The 15,793-nt window shown below is 46.7% G+C and overlaps 1 protein-coding gene and 1 pseudogene across 1 annotated transcript in view; one reads left to right on the top strand and one right to left on the bottom strand.

Annotated features, from left to right (window-relative positions):
• The window catches only part of LOC126187454 (centrosome-associated protein CEP250-like), a 537,002-nt gene that overhangs the window by 256,472 nt on the left and 264,737 nt on the right, over positions 1 to 15,793 (bottom strand). The window lies entirely within an intron of this gene.
• Positions 551 to 668, top strand: LOC126189196 (5S ribosomal RNA; annotated as a pseudogene).

Here is a 15,793-nt window from a genome sequence, read left to right as displayed (position 1 = left end):
TTGTGGAAGCGTTGCAGTTCTGTCACACTGAACGATTCTCTTCAGTCGTCGTCGGTCCCCTTCTTGCAGGATCTTTTACCGGCCACAGCGATGTCGGAGATTTAATATTTTACCGGATTCCTGACATTCACGGCACACTCGTGAAATGGTCGTATACGGGAAAACCCCCAGTCCACCGCTACCTCACAGATGCTGTGTCCCATAGCTCGTTCGCCGACTATAACAGCACGGTAAAACCCAATTAAATCTTGATAACCTGCCATTGTAGCAGCAGTAACCGATCTAGCAACTGGACCAGACACATTGTTGTGTTATATAGGCGTTGCCGACCGCAGCGCCGTATTCTGCCTGTTTACATACTTCTGTATTCGAATAAAGATGCCTAGACCAGTTTCTTTGGCGCTTCAGTGTATGAATGCATGGTATCTGTTCTTTCAGACACGGATGAAAAAACGGACACCACTCATTCATGTAACTGATATGCCTCGATAGGCCATGAATCCACAACCATCAGTGGAGATACACATTTACATTCCTGCGGGTATCTAAAGGCAACGGCCTTGCCGCAGTGGCTACACCGGTTCCCGTGAGATCACCGAAGTTAAGCGCTGTCGGGCGTGGTAGGCACTTGGATGGGTGACCATCCGTGCCACAATGCGCTGTTGCCAGTTTTCGGGGTGCACTCAGCCTGGAGATGCCCATTGAGGTGCTAGTCGACCGAATAGTAGCGGCTTCGGTCAAGAGTACCATCCTAACGACCGGGAGAGCGGTGTGCTGACCACACGCCCCTCCTATCCGCATCCTCAACTGAGGATGACACGGCGGTCGGATGGTCCCGATGGGCTACTTGTGGCCTGAAGACGGAGTGCGGGAATCTAAAATTATCGATCACGGAGAACATGGAGAAGTGGGACGCTAGATGGGAATGTGACTCAGCTGTGGAGAGTGTCAAGATAATATACGCAGTTGTGATTAACGTTGTGTCCAGGTGGCGCAATGGTTAACGCAACTGGCCAGTAAGCAAGAGATCCTCGGTTCGAGTCCCCGTCTGGCACACATTTTCACTGATTGCTCATACAGTCCCACAGCAGCTGATGCCTGCAGTTCGTGATTAGTGGCTGCGTTGTAACCTCTGGATCACGGGTCCCGGGTTCGATTCCCGGCTGGGTTGTGGATTTTCTATGCCCGGGGACTGGGTGTTTGTGTTGTCCACACCATTCCATCATCACTCGTGAAAGTGGCTAGGCTGGACTGTGTACAAATGGTTCAAATGGCTCTGGGCACTATGGGACTTAACCTCTATGGTCATCAGTCCCATAGAACTTAGAACTACTGAAACCTAACTAACCTAAGGACATCACACAACACCCAGTCATCACGAGGCAGAGAAAATCCCTGACCCCGCCGGGAATCGAACCCGGGAACCCGGGCGCGGGAAGCGAGAACGCTACCGCACGACCACGAGCTGCTGACGGACTGTGTACAGATTGGGAATTTGTACGGGAGGTGATGACCGCGCAGTTGAGCGCTCCACAAACCATTATCATCACAGCAGCTGATATCATCAGTTACTTCCCTTTCCTCTCCTTTCTTCCCCCCTACCTTCAATTTACATAATTAAAGAGTAATTCTCTCAAGAGATGAAGGTCACTGCGTTGTTTCGAACATATGCAACAACCGCGACCGCACATCTGCTGCCATCAGACAGGCGTCTACCACGGTGGGACAGTAAGTCTGTATCGGCTGGCACGTGTGGGGCTGCCGGGCAGTAAACAGGAACGCCGGGGCCGGCTCCGACTTGAATGGAGCAGCAGTCGCTCCGTACCGGCCAACGGCCAGCGTCCGGCCGCTCGGCCATTCAGACGGCTGCGGCGGCCGGCAGAGGACACAAGAAGCGCGTCCGCCGTCCGTATAAGGAGCCGCCGGCTGGCGGGGCCCGGCCGCTGCAAGAACCGGAGCAGCGCCGATGGATGGACAAGACACTTCCCGGAACTGCCACCGCTCTTCCCAGTCACAATTCTGTAACGCGCTCTGACACAGCACACAGCCTCTCTGCACACGTCGACTGTAATCCTCGATTCTGCCTCGTCATTCTGCTACATTAACATACGAGTTTGGTAGCTCGGTTCATTACGACGGCGAGAAGGTGAGTTCTAGATTGACTAAAGGTGTCGACTGATCGTACGAAATGCATCCTCAATTGCGCGATGAGTTGCAGAATTTTTGATTCAACAATTTAAACTGAATTTGGAGAAGACTCTGGAAGCTTTTGAAATGTGGTGCTGACGAAGAATGCTAAAAATGAGGTTGAAAGATAAAGTATGAAATGAAGAAGTATTAAAAAGAATAAGTAGTAAAGTAAGTCAATGGAAGACCCTTAGCAGAGGAAGCGACTTATTAGTCGGACATCCGCGGCGGTATTCAAGTTAACCTGTCGCTGGAAGGAACAGTAAAGGGGAAACCAGTGGCGCAGACAGAGTTGGCCGCGCTAACCGTGACAAGACGCCTTACACCGTTACGTTTGAGCACATTGTCTAAAAACATGCCTCCTACGGTTAAAGATACGTGTTAGTTGAATTTACCACTCTAGCAGTAGACAAAATTAGGTATGACACTGCCAAAATCGCTACGCGCTTTCGTACCTGCAAGGACATGGAATTTCTTAGCGAGACGAGATCGTTTGTCTCATCCAACGCATGTTTTTCGCAGTTTCAGCGGCGATACGAAAATTAGTAGGAAGAATCTGGCTCAATTGGCTAAAAATTTGGCAGACAAGGAGGAGTAAACCTACACAACTACATTCAAACTCTCCCAAACTCATTCAGAGTCACCTGACAAGCACCCTACCTCACAGCCATTAATGTAACGTAAAATCCGTAAAATGTGCTAGAACTGTAATGAAAACACAAGTGAAACACGAAAAAGATCTAAAATAACTTCACAGGGAAATACGAATGGATGACATCTTACAAGAAACATGAATGAGCCAACCATTCCATCAATCCCAGGGGAAAGGGGAGGGAGGGAGAAGGGGACCTAATTTTTCCAAGGTCTACGTAGGCTAGGTACAACCGCTTATTTAATATATGTGTTTTCTGTTCTTTCGGACTTGTCCGAAAGAGCAGACACCACATATATAATTAAGGCGAGGATGGCCAACGATCTCTTCAGTGCAGATGCACGCCAAGCTCGAATTCTTACGGGAATCGGCGAATTGCCGTGAGCAATGAGGATGATTGGCAGGGGGCACTACATGACTAGTGCGTGGATAAGTTGAGAATTTGGGTCTGACGGAAGGCGTGTTAGGTTAGTCCGTGCGATTTCGATAACCACTGTCTAGTAAACATGAGATCCGAGTTCAGCACAAATTTTTAACTTTGCCCATTGATTTAAGTCAATGCCTACTGGCAGCTAACATCTTTATTTCCTTTGTATCTTGCTTATTTAAGGTTACCTTAAGCCTGTTCTTTTTTCCTTCCTAATACATAATTTCTCGTTCATCATCTTTATACGCTTCGCTGTAACCGTATTTAGCCTGAGATTTACAAGGACATTCTAAGTGTCAATGAGCTGTGGAGCTGAACATGATCAAGAATAAATAAATAACTGTGCTACAATTGCAACAGCCGCGCGGGATTAGCCGAGCGGTCTTGGGCGCTGCAGTCATGGACTGTGCGGCTGGTCCCGGCGGAAGTTCGAGTCCTCCCTCGGGCACGGGTGTGTGTGTTTGTCCTTAGGATAATTTAGGTTAAGTAGTGTGTAAGCTTAGGGACTGATGACCTTAGCAGTTATGTCCCATAAGATTTCTCTCTCTCTCTCTCTCTCTCTCTCTCTCTCTCTCTCTCTCTCTCACACACACACACACACACACACACACACACACACACACACACACAATTGCAATAGCAGTGATGTACCACTGTGTACACCAGAATCTGATTTCCTCGCAACACATGCAGCGCATGCTACGGACAGAACATGGGCAACAAGCAAACGTGTACTGCCGCTGGAGGGCGCTGCGGTCGCGACTCACGACGGGCAGCACGTTCCGCATGACGGACGAGCTCGTTTCTAGGCGCGCACCAAGCGCGATGGAAACCACCCTCGGCGTGCTTCACGTTGAGAAACAACATGTCCCATATGAGGACGGCGTAAGGAGGCGAGTCTCGTTCACTGCATACGTGTGTCACAGACGTAAGCGGAGAACAAGTCCGACATTCACCTAAACGGGAAGGGACAACCGCCAAAGTATCACACCCAAGTTGACCGGCGTACCAGGTCAACGGTCGTTAAAGCAACGTGCGCATTCGCTCCGACTCTCGCTTACTTCCACATCTCGCAGTCTAGCACACGTGCGCCGTCTATCCAAAGCGAGCAAAGAAAGCCACGTGTGTGATTATGGCTCATCGCTAAGGACTCGGTGCCGGCGCTTGTTTTTCCGCCATCTGCCTTGTCGGGAGCGAGTCGTCGTTCGCGCTACGGGCGGCGCGGCAGGATGTGAGCGGCAAGCTAATAAGGTTCGCCGGCGGGCTGCAGCCGGCGGCGGCGACAGTGCGGGCTCGTCGAGCCGCTGTGCCGGGGGGCACCTCTCGAGGACAACACGGCAAGTGCCATCATCCGAATTCACAGAAATTTTGCTCGCTCAAGAGGGTCAAAATAACCGAAAGTGTGTCTCCACTTATCCATAGGTACCCGATCGTTTCTGTACAAACGACGATCTAAGATTCCGCCGTAATTTATATGCCATTATGCACAAAGTAACTTCAACCGAAGCGGTGGCACAGTGGTTATCATCGCAGGATAGCACTTTTGCGACCCGTGTTCGAAACATTATTGTTTCTTTTTTTTTCCGCGTATCTCCCATGTCTGTAGAAGATTAGTACACGAATACTTGTTATCAGATTAGGGGATATGAGGGCATTATATTGATTCTAAAATTACAACTGAGTTTCACAATATGTGCCTTACATTACGTAATGACTGTGTGTATGGTATTTTCAGGGGTTAAAACCTTTTTAAATTATCGTATCATTATATTTCATTCTTATATCAGTTCTTATATTAATTCTTACATTTTATTCTTACGTTTATTCTTCAGGAGGATTTGGCTCATTCCCTTGGATGAACCGGCCATATAAATAGTGGAAACATTCAAGTTCAGAACACCACAAGCATAGCGCGAAGGCAAGTTTGCCAGAGAGACATTTCTTCGTATCAATCTCACTCGGGAAAGTAATGTCGTTGGCCGGCCGAGGTGGCCGAGCGGTTCTGGGCGCTACAGTCTGAAACCGCGCGGCCGCTACGGTCGCAGGTTCCAATCCTGCCTCGGGCAGGAATGTGTGTGATGTCCTTAGGTTAGTTAGGTTTAAGTAGTTCTAAGTTCTAGGGGGACTGATGACCTCAGAAGTTAAGTCCCATAGTGCTCAGAGCCATTTGAACCATTATTTTTGAAACATCGTTAACATTGCTGAAGATTTGAAAAGTTGGCAATAATTTCGCGGCAAACCACTCATGAAGGGTTATTTTTCCGAAAACTGGCGTTTGGAACTGGTTATGAATCAAGATACACAACAGGAATTTCAACGAAAACAATTTCAAATAATTTTCGAATTAATTTTTTTAAATTCGTTCACCAGACAGTTAGTAGACGATTAGGGCAACGTTGTTTCAGCATACACTGGAAAACTTTCGTATACTAATCTGCTATGGAAAAAAATGATCAAATGTGTGTGAATTCCTAAGGGACCAAACTGCAGATGTCATCGGTCCCTAGACTTACACACTGATTAAACAAACTTATGCTAAGAACAACACACACACCCATGCCCGAGGGAGGACTCGAACCTCCGGCGGCAGGGGCCGCGCAATCCGTGATAATGCGCCTTAAACCGCGCGGCCACTGCGCGCGGCTCTTCTATGCATATGGGTAGACAAGCGAAAAACAATAATCAGGTTTCGCAACCTTTCAGTGAAAGTTGTGTAGTATATCTCGATTGATAATCAGCTGCAAGCGTCAGTTTTCGGAAAAACTGATCCGTTATGCGCGTTTGCCACGAAATTACTGCCAACGGGTGAAATCTGCAGCAGTGTTAACGACGTTTATTTCCCGAGTGAGATTCATACGAAGAAATGTTCTGCGGTAAACATGCTTTCGCACCATGCTCGTGGTATTCGGAATTTATTTATTTACAATGCTTCTACGATCGGTAAAATCCATGCGAAAGCACCAAATCTTCCTGAAGAGTAATTGTAACAAAAAAAGGTAAGACGTAAGAACTGATATAAGAATCAAATATAAGAGTATGATAATTAAAAAAGATTGTAACTCCTGAAAATCCATAAACACATATATTACGTAATGTAAGGCACATATTGTGAAACCCAGTTGTAATTTTACAATTGATATGATGCCCCTGTATCCCCTAATTTGATGAGGAGTCGTACAGTAATCTTCTACGAAAAAGAGAGAGAGAGAGAGAGAGAGGGAGAGAGAGAGAGAGAGAGAGAGAGAGAGAGAGAGAGAGAGAGAGAGAGAGAATCAAAACAAAATAACAACAATAACCGGATTTAGACACGGATCGCAAAGTGTTACGCCGAGATGCTAACCACTGTTCCATCACTTCGGATGAAGTTACCACCCGCTAAAAGACATATACATTACGTCGAAAACTTTGATCATCGTTTTCTCAAGCAAGGTCGAGGTATCTACGGATAAGCCGAGACATACGTTCGCTTATTTTGACTTCTCTTCCACCGAGCAAAATATCTGGGAAATTGGGTGATGGCACACGTGTTACCCTTGTCAGATGAGCCGCCGAGTCGACTGCCTGCCTCCTATGCATTGCACCGGCTGTTTGTAATTAAAGTGCAGCTGCTCACTGAGGTCAATTATGGGCTGTAACTATCGTACGACAGCGAAACTTCGTAAATATGCTTAAGTGTTAATGTGGAACCGATTTACGCTCGAAAAAAATTAGTTCTAATATTAGCCACCAAGAGCAAATCTGGCGCCGTGAACGCAAGAAAGATGTATAGAAATGTCACCAAATGTTATGGATTAGGAACGAGATGGGCAGAAAAGGTCAGACAAGTGGGAAAGACATACTTTTTATTGTATTATTAACACACGTTTACATGCTGAATTTTGTAAAACGATATGATCAAAAGTTGCTCGCAGTAGTTCTGGCGGAATCTGAGCAACGTGTTGCTGTATACTAGCCTTCAGATCGGGTAGATACCGAACGAGTTTTTAGATATCATAAGAGTCAAAAGTCACACTGGTTCAGATCAGATGATCTTGCAGGCAGTGCATCTGTAAAACGTCTGGAGATAACACGTTCGAGGAAGGTTGCATTACGCAGATTTTTCACTGGGCAAGTTACATGAGGTGTTGACCCATCTCCCACGAAACCAGTCGTTTCCACACAGCTGCGCTCTTCCAAAGCAGTAATCACATGCTGTACAAGGTCTTGATAACATGCAGACGTCAGGGTACACATGACAGGACTACTGGGTGTGTTCTCTTCAAAGAAGAACGGGCGGGGAATACAGATGCTTTGAATCCACACCACACAGTGACATACGGCAAGTCCAATGGCTTTTTGTGCACAACACGCGCCGACCGCTGTGGCCGACCGGTTCTAGGCGCTTCAGTCTGGAACCGCGCGGCCGCTACGGTCGCAGGTTCGAATCCTGTCTCGGGCATGAATGTGTGTGATGTCCTTAGGTTAGTTAGGTTTAAGTAGTTCTAAGTCTACTAGGGGACTGATTACCTCAGATGTTAAGTCCTATAGTGCTCAGAGCCATTTGAGCACAACACGCGATTTAACAGCACCTCAAATTCGGCTTTTCTGTGTTTCCACTGCACCTTGTAGTGTAAAGCGTGCCTCGTCGCTCCATTTTCTTTTTTTTTGGTCATCAGTCTACTGACTGGTTTGATGCGGCCCGCCACGAATTCCTTTCCTGTGCTAACCTCTTCATCTCAGAGTAGCACTTGCAACCTACGTCCTCAATTATTTGCTTGACGTATTCCAATCTCTGTCTTCCTCTACAGTTTTTGTCCTCTACAGCTCCCTCTAGTACCATGGAAGTCATTCCCTCATGTCTTAGCAGATGTCCTATCATCCTGTCCCTTCTCCTTATCAGTGTTTTCCACATATTCCTTTCCTCTCCGATTCTGCGTAGAACCTCCTCATTCCTTACCTTATCAGTCCACCTAATTTTCAACATTCGTCTATAGCACCACATCTCAAATGCTTCGATTGTCTTCTGTTCCGGTTTTCCCACAGTACATGTTTCACTACCATATAATGCTGTACTCCAGACGTACATCCTCAGAAATTTCTTCCTCAAATTAATGCCGGTATTTGATATTAGTACACTTCTCTTGGCCAGAAATGCATTTTTGCCATAGCGAGTCTGCTTTTGATGTCCTACTTGCTCCGTTCGTCATTGGTTATTTTACGCTCCATAGCGTGGCCATATGTCATCAGCTTCTATCCGTGCCGCGCGGGGTAGCCGCGTGGTCTAAGGCGCCTTCTCACGGTCCGCGCGGCTCGCCCAGTCGGAGGTTCGAGTCCTCCCTCGAACATGCGTGTGTGTCTGTTATCCTTAGCGTAAGTTAGTTTAAGTTAGATTAACTAGTGGATAAGCTTAGGGACTGATGACCTCAGTAGTTTGGTCCCATAAGACCTTACCACGATTTTCCTTCCATCCGCGCCAGAAGCCATAACGTTGCTGCGGATCAAATGGTTCAAATGGCTCTGAGCACTATGGGACGTAACATCTATGGTCATCAGTCCCCTAGAACTTAGAACTACTTAAACCTAACCAACCTAAGGACAGCACACAACACCCAGTCATCACGAGGCAGAGAAAATCCCTGACCCCGCCGGGAATCGAACCCGGGAACCCGGGCGTGGGAAGCGAGAACGCTACCGCACGACCACAAGATGCGGACTGCTGCGGATCACGAGGTTTCAGTTTCTGCATCGTCTGGATCTTGTACAGGCACCAGTGTAAAATAGATTTGAAAAATTTCCTTACTGCTGGTCGTGGGATGAACAATTCGCTTGACACTGCGTGCGCACTACCACTATTCGTGATACGTGCTGTGGTCAGTTTACAGCAACAGGAACCTCGTCAGTAACTTTTACTGGGATAGGACGCCTTCCTCTTCCGGGTGCCACACCAAGGCAGCCCCTGTTTTGGAATTTCATTATCATATTCTTTAAACCATTTAATGACATCGCGTCTGTCCTCAGACCTTCCATTCATCGGTTCTCTCTCAATGGAGTACTGTAATTTCTGCCGTTCACATCAAACAGTTTCCCTACCATTCTCTGCTCGATAGCCATACTGTTCGCTCGGGTAATGGCTTGCATATGACAGCCTAGATGTCATACTCTCATACAAAGAGTGAACAGCGCCAGATTTGCACCTGGTGGCCACAATTGGAACTATTTTTTCCAGCATAAATCAGTTCCGTATTATCGCATTAGCATATACACCAAATTTCATTCCCGTACGGTAACTACAGACCACGCAATACCTCCGCGAGTGGCCACACTTTAGCTATAAACACCCGGTAGAATACATAGCAGGCGTCCCGCTGGGTCCTTGTGTCCGCGCAATGACTCGATCGCAGTCCCCTCTTTCCTTTCGAATGCGACCACTTCGTGTCGGTACTAAGTTAAAAACAATAGCAAAAAAGCTTAGTTGCACAAACAGCAGTAGAAATGCAGCTATTGACTTCTCGTCCATGTTGGGCTACTCCCTAATAGGTGTCGCCGTCCCGACTAGATCGTGAGCTCCGCTCGAATGCCAAACACAGTCAACACGTGAGTTAACAGGATCTTACCTTAAGTGCACGGACAGGACACTTACTTGCTAGGAAAGCCAAGTGAGCAAGTGATGCAAACTCTGTGCCTCATAATCACAAACGTCCGGAGGTGGTGGAGGGGGAGGTGGGGGGGGGGAGGACGTTTTTTTTATTTGACTTTTGTTTCATACACCCAATCACAGTTTATATATATAAGTAACAACCGTGATTTCTGTCAATTATCGATGTCCAATATTTAAATCCCTTTATAGCAAATGAGTCGGACGTGGTGGTTTGCGGCAAAGCGCGTACCTGGAAAACGAATAGTCGCAGGATTAAATCACCGGCGGACCACAGCTTTTTCAGTCTGCTTTTACCTACCATTCATCTCTCAATAATTTGAAGAGTGGCCGGAAACGACACATAGTTAGGATTCCATGTTAAACTAAAAAAGTGTCAAACTCAGAAATTACCCCCATGCTGCATCTAGGCCAAGCATGTCCATGCTACCAACATCCTGGCGCCGAGCGACAAACACGGCTTGTACACACAAAGGAATGGAGGCTTGCGCTGAATACGTAATTCCAGCCACTCCAAACGCAAATAGACGTCACAGAAGGTGTTCTAGAAGGCTTCTTCATGTGGTATGATCCAAGGAGAGCGACTTTTGTGAATAACATGAATATCTGTCCGTCTACGATCCAGAGGAGAACCGGAATGCAGTAGTAAGGAGACACTGGCCCCGTGTCGCTCGTAGCCCGGTTTCGAACTTAGAACAGTTGTTAGCCTCAGTATGCCACTGCTGCTAACGATGTCCGCCGCTCGTGGTCTCGCGGTAGCGTTCTCGCTTCCCGAGCACGGGGTCCCGGGTTCGATTCCCGGCGGGGTCAGGGATTTTCACCTGCCTCGAGATGACTGGGTGTTTGTGTTGTCCTCATCATTTCATCATCATCCAGGACAGTGGCGAAATTGGACTGAGCAAAGATTGGGTAATTCTACGGGCGCTGATAACCACGCAGTTGAGCGCCCCACAAACCAAACATCATCATCACTGCTGCTAACGAGTTGGATTCTGAGGAATAGTTATCAAACTTATATCGTCATGAGTCAGAAGATCCTGGAGTAGAGTTCCATTATCATGAATCCATTCTGACTAATTAATACCCTGCTTCTTCGAGATTTACGCTGAGTTGTGTACTTTGAAATACTTTCATTGCCTTGCCAAGCCGCTGTCGAGTACTGCAAGTAGCCGACGCTACTTTTTGTCGTTGGGTGTGTTGACTGAGGTGAGGTCCCCAGTCTCCTGTAAGGCATGTTTCTATTTTCTTCTCAGAACACGTGTGTCTCGTTTGTCTTCTGACGTATTGAGTAACTGGGGTTTGTCCTGCAGGCAATTAAACTCTTCATTTCAGCTTTACTTCACTCGGTATGGTCGCTCTCCCGTATTGCCGATTAATGTCTATTCTTCCCAAAAGATAGGTACCACAGTGGGGGCATTTGCGCTCCATGGCACTCAGCTGATTTAGTGACCCATTTATCTTTCGGGACACAATAATATTATATGGTCCATGTCTTCTTCTTCTTCTTCCCTTTCTTCTGCTCCACAAGTACAAAGATGGTTGTCGATCAATCCCATCGAGGCAAGCGCTTTTTTCCTTTTTTCCGGTCGACTGAATTTCATACGTGCAATGGTTATACAAAATCAGCTTTACGCCGTTTTCTTCATACATCAATGTGTTGTTGCAATCACAGGATGTATCGCTCTATGCTCTTTCCATTTGTTGTTGGTTCTTCTCCTTCATTCCTCGTTCCTCTTCATACGTATCGTCCTTTTAAGTCGACTTAGCCGAATTTTCTCTGCCTTGAAGACGAGGTACCGACTTCAGGACCTGCCTGCAGAGAGTGCGCTCTTGAGTTGTTTCCATTCAGTTTCATTCAACCCCCAGACGTCGTAGGTCTTTTGTAAACTGGCCTACCCATCGCTTCCCGTATCTGATTAAGCGGACGTTTTCCATCACGTCATCCCTCTAGCGCTGCTCTTCCCCTACAGTGTTAAGAAATTCGAGCCACATGTCGAACCCACAGTCTTCATTTTCTGCACAGTGGTTGTTTGCTGCATCATTTGCTTCCCGGTTCTTGCTTTTATCCAGTTACTAATTAGGTCTCTCTAATTTTGTCATCAGTGTATACTAGTGTACAGCCAACATGATACGCAAAAACGACGGGAAGGCATTTGCGTGACTTCTTCGCCGATATTTTGACAGGGGTATTTTCAAGTATCAAATCCAACCGTCATGCAGTACAAGAAAATTTAAAACCTCTGTGTGCGGGGTACATGCTGGAGGACAACACACACACACACACACACACACACACACACACACAGTGAACGCTAGCATCGCCCTATAGCAAGAGATGACCAATGTCAGAAGTTATTGATAGTAAATGTTTTAATTACAACTGGGTCTCGTTAACTCTGACACTCTGTTGCTTGATCAGGAAGAGAACAAGACTGAAAACAGGATTTAAACAAACTTCCTTCTCTACTTCTGACGTTGATCATCTTTGGTTGAGTGGTGACACTAGGGTTTACGGTGTGCGTGCTTTGTGTGTGTGTGTGTGTGTGTGTGTGTGTGTGTGTGTGTGTGTGTTGTGTATCTTGTCTTTCAGTATGTGCCTCGCACACAGACGTTTTAAATTTACTTGCACAACGCTCTCTCGCTGCATTTGCGCTTGGACAAAATTCCGTTATTTTGTGACTGACTCGTGAGGTAAAATACCAGAGGATACGAGACGTAGAATTTTATAGAAGGTTTCAGTAGAAAGGTGTCGCTGTCCGAGTGCTTACGGGAGTGCCAGCAGCTCGGCGCCGCCGTTGTCCACCCCTCAGCCAGGGCAGGGCGTGGTCGCTCCGTCCCCTCGTAACTCACGTGTCCCCGCGTCTCCTCTTTGGGAAACCGAGCAACACCCCTCTGCAGCCATCTACTATATCACGTCTTCTGTCCGCCGATCCACTCTACAGCACGGTGCGTCTTTTCGTTGGTGTACTGTATTTGTAGTTACTGGAGCAGTTAGCCACATAGAAGTGGAACGATATTTCTCTCTGGCTATTTTATCAAGGTATTGCTTTCAATTGCCTACTTTTACCATTTATCTCAGCTGCTGCAGTGTGTATGTAGTAACCAGGGCTAACGATGTACGCAGTCGCGTCCACGCGGCGCAGGCGGTGAGCGATGGTCGCGGTTCCTCTACACGACGCCATTACACACCTGTCGAAGGGGAGATGGTTACCCAGCTGACCACAATCAACTTCCAGCTCTCATCTGCTTCTGAAACAGGTATGATAACGATCAGCAGCTCCGATTTTTTACGCGATCCCAAATTAAGTAGTCACCACCGTTTCCCCATATTTGATACGAGCCCTATAGCAATATGAACTAACGCATCGTCCTCGTCTGTCCACTGAACAGGTACAAGGACACAGCCAAAAGTCTCTACATAACCTACATAACGGCGGTGCTTTCCTTGCAGCTTCCTCACACCTGAAGTTTCGCGGTAATAGTCTGAAGGTGTCAGAATAAAAATAGCCAAACTAAATCACCTTTGTTCCACAGAACTCCTCAGGCTACCTATTTTCCCTCAATATATCACAAGTGTGTCGGTATATAGCAGCAGCTGGCTGTGATATATCACAACATTCACGTTTCTACATCATAACTATCAACAAAATTCCTCAAAAGCACATCTACACTACTGCCCATTAAAATTGCTACACCACGAAGATGACGTGCTACAGACGCGAAATTTAATTGACGGGAAGAAGAAGCAGTGATATGCAAATGATTAGCTTTTCAGAGCATTCCCACAAGGTTGCTGCCGGTGGCGACACCTACAACGTGATGATATGAGGAAAGTTTCCAACCGGTTTCTCATACACAAACAGCAGTTGACCGGCGTTGCCTGGTGAAATGTTGTTCTGATGCCTCGTGTAAGGAGGACAAATGCGTACCATCACGTTTCCGACTTTGATAAAGATCGGATTGTAGCCTATCGCGATTGCGGTTTATCGTATCGCGACACTGCTGCTCGCGTTGGTCGAGATCCAATGACTGTTAGCGGAATATGGAATCGGTGGGTTCAGAAGGGTAATACGGAACGCCGTGCAGGATCCCAACGGCCTCATGTCGCTAGCAGTCGAGATGACAGGCATCTTATCCGCATGGCTGTAACGGATCGTGCAGCCACATCTCGATCCCTGAGTGAACAGATTGGGACGTTTGCAAGACAACAACCATCTGCACGAACAGTTCGACGACGTTTGCAGCAGCATGGACTATCAGCTCGGAGACCATGGCTGCGGTTACCGTTGACGCTGCATCGTAGACAGGAGCGCCTGCGATGGTGTACTCAACGACAAACCTGAGTGCACGAATGGCAAAACGTGATTTTTTCGGATGAATCCAGGTTCTGTTTACAGCATCGTGATGGTCGCATCCGTGTTTGGTGACATCGCGGTGAACGCACATTGGAAGCGTGTATTCGTCATCACCATACTGGCGTATCACCCGGCGTGATGGTATGGGGTGCCATTGATTACACGTCTCGGTCACCTCTTGTTCGCATTGACGGCACTTTGAACAGTGGACGTTACATTTTAGATGTGTTACGACCCGTGCCTCTACCCTTCATTCGATCCCTGCGAAACCCTACATTTCAGCAGGATAATGCACGACCGCATGTTGCAGGTCCTGTACGGGCCTTTCTGGATACAGAAAATGTTCGACTGGCCAGCACATTCTCCAGATCTCTCACCAATTGAAAACGTCTGGTCAATGGTGGCCGAGCAACTGGCTCGTCAGAATACGCCAGTCACTACTCTTGATGAACTGTGGTATCGTGTTGAAGCTGCATGGGCAGCTGTACCTGTACACGCCATCCAAGCTCTGTTTTACGCAATGCCCAGGCTTATCTAGGCCGTTATTACGGCCAGAGGTGGTTGTTGTGGGTGCTGATTTCTCAGGATGTATGCACCCAAATTGCGTGAAAATGTAATCACATGTCAGTTATAATATATTTGACCAATGAATACCCGTTTATCATCTGCATTTCTTCTTGGTGTAGCAATTTTAATGGCCAGTAGTGTACATTTACATACATACTACCCAAGCCACCAAACACTGCGTGGCGATGGGTCCGTTGTACCTCTTCTACTCCTTTACCTTCCTGTTCCACTGGCAAATGGAGCTAGGGAGAAACGATTGTCTATATTCTTCCGAACGAGCATTCATTTTTTTTTCTCATCTTCCCTTCGCGATCCATAGGCGAGACGTATGTTGGTGGCAGTAGGATCGTTCCGTAGTCCGTCACAAATGCCGGTTCTCTAAACTTTCTTAATAGTAATAACGTCTGCTTCCCTCCGGGGATACACTAAAGTAACCTAAAACCAGTTTGTGGCTGGTTGCTGAATGCCATCAACAGTTTATTTCATAGAACAGCCACGGTCTCCAAGCTTGTCTTTATTTGACAAAAATGCACGTAAAATCATTTATTTGTAAAACCAACTAGTTCAGTTTCAGCCGCTTTTCGAGTACGGGAAATTGTGCTTCACCATACGTCAGAACTTTAAAAACTATATATCTTGCTACGTCATTATCAGAGCCAGGTGATGGGTACTTAATGTTACTGTTATTATCATCTTTTAGATATATCAATCAGTGCTCGTGTACAATGTATAAATGACAACTGATTTCGCAATACTTCACATGAAAACTACCACACAGTCTAAACTGCAAAGTGGGTTTTATAATTAATTAATTTTGCAGTCAAAGGCGACCATGATGTCCTTTAAAAATATTTACATGATTGTGAACCCCTTATCACAAATGAAAGAATGAAAAATTGCAGAAAATCGCTGTTTTACGTAGCTTATACATGCGTCACATGTAACGCGATAATCAGCTTTGGGAAGACATC

Source organism: Schistocerca cancellata, chromosome 5 (assembly GCF_023864275.1).
Source record: "Schistocerca cancellata isolate TAMUIC-IGC-003103 chromosome 5, iqSchCanc2.1, whole genome shotgun sequence".
In the NCBI taxonomy this organism is placed as follows: domain Eukaryota; kingdom Metazoa; phylum Arthropoda; class Insecta; order Orthoptera; family Acrididae; genus Schistocerca; species Schistocerca cancellata.
This window is presented reverse-complemented; position numbering and strand designations above follow the sequence as displayed.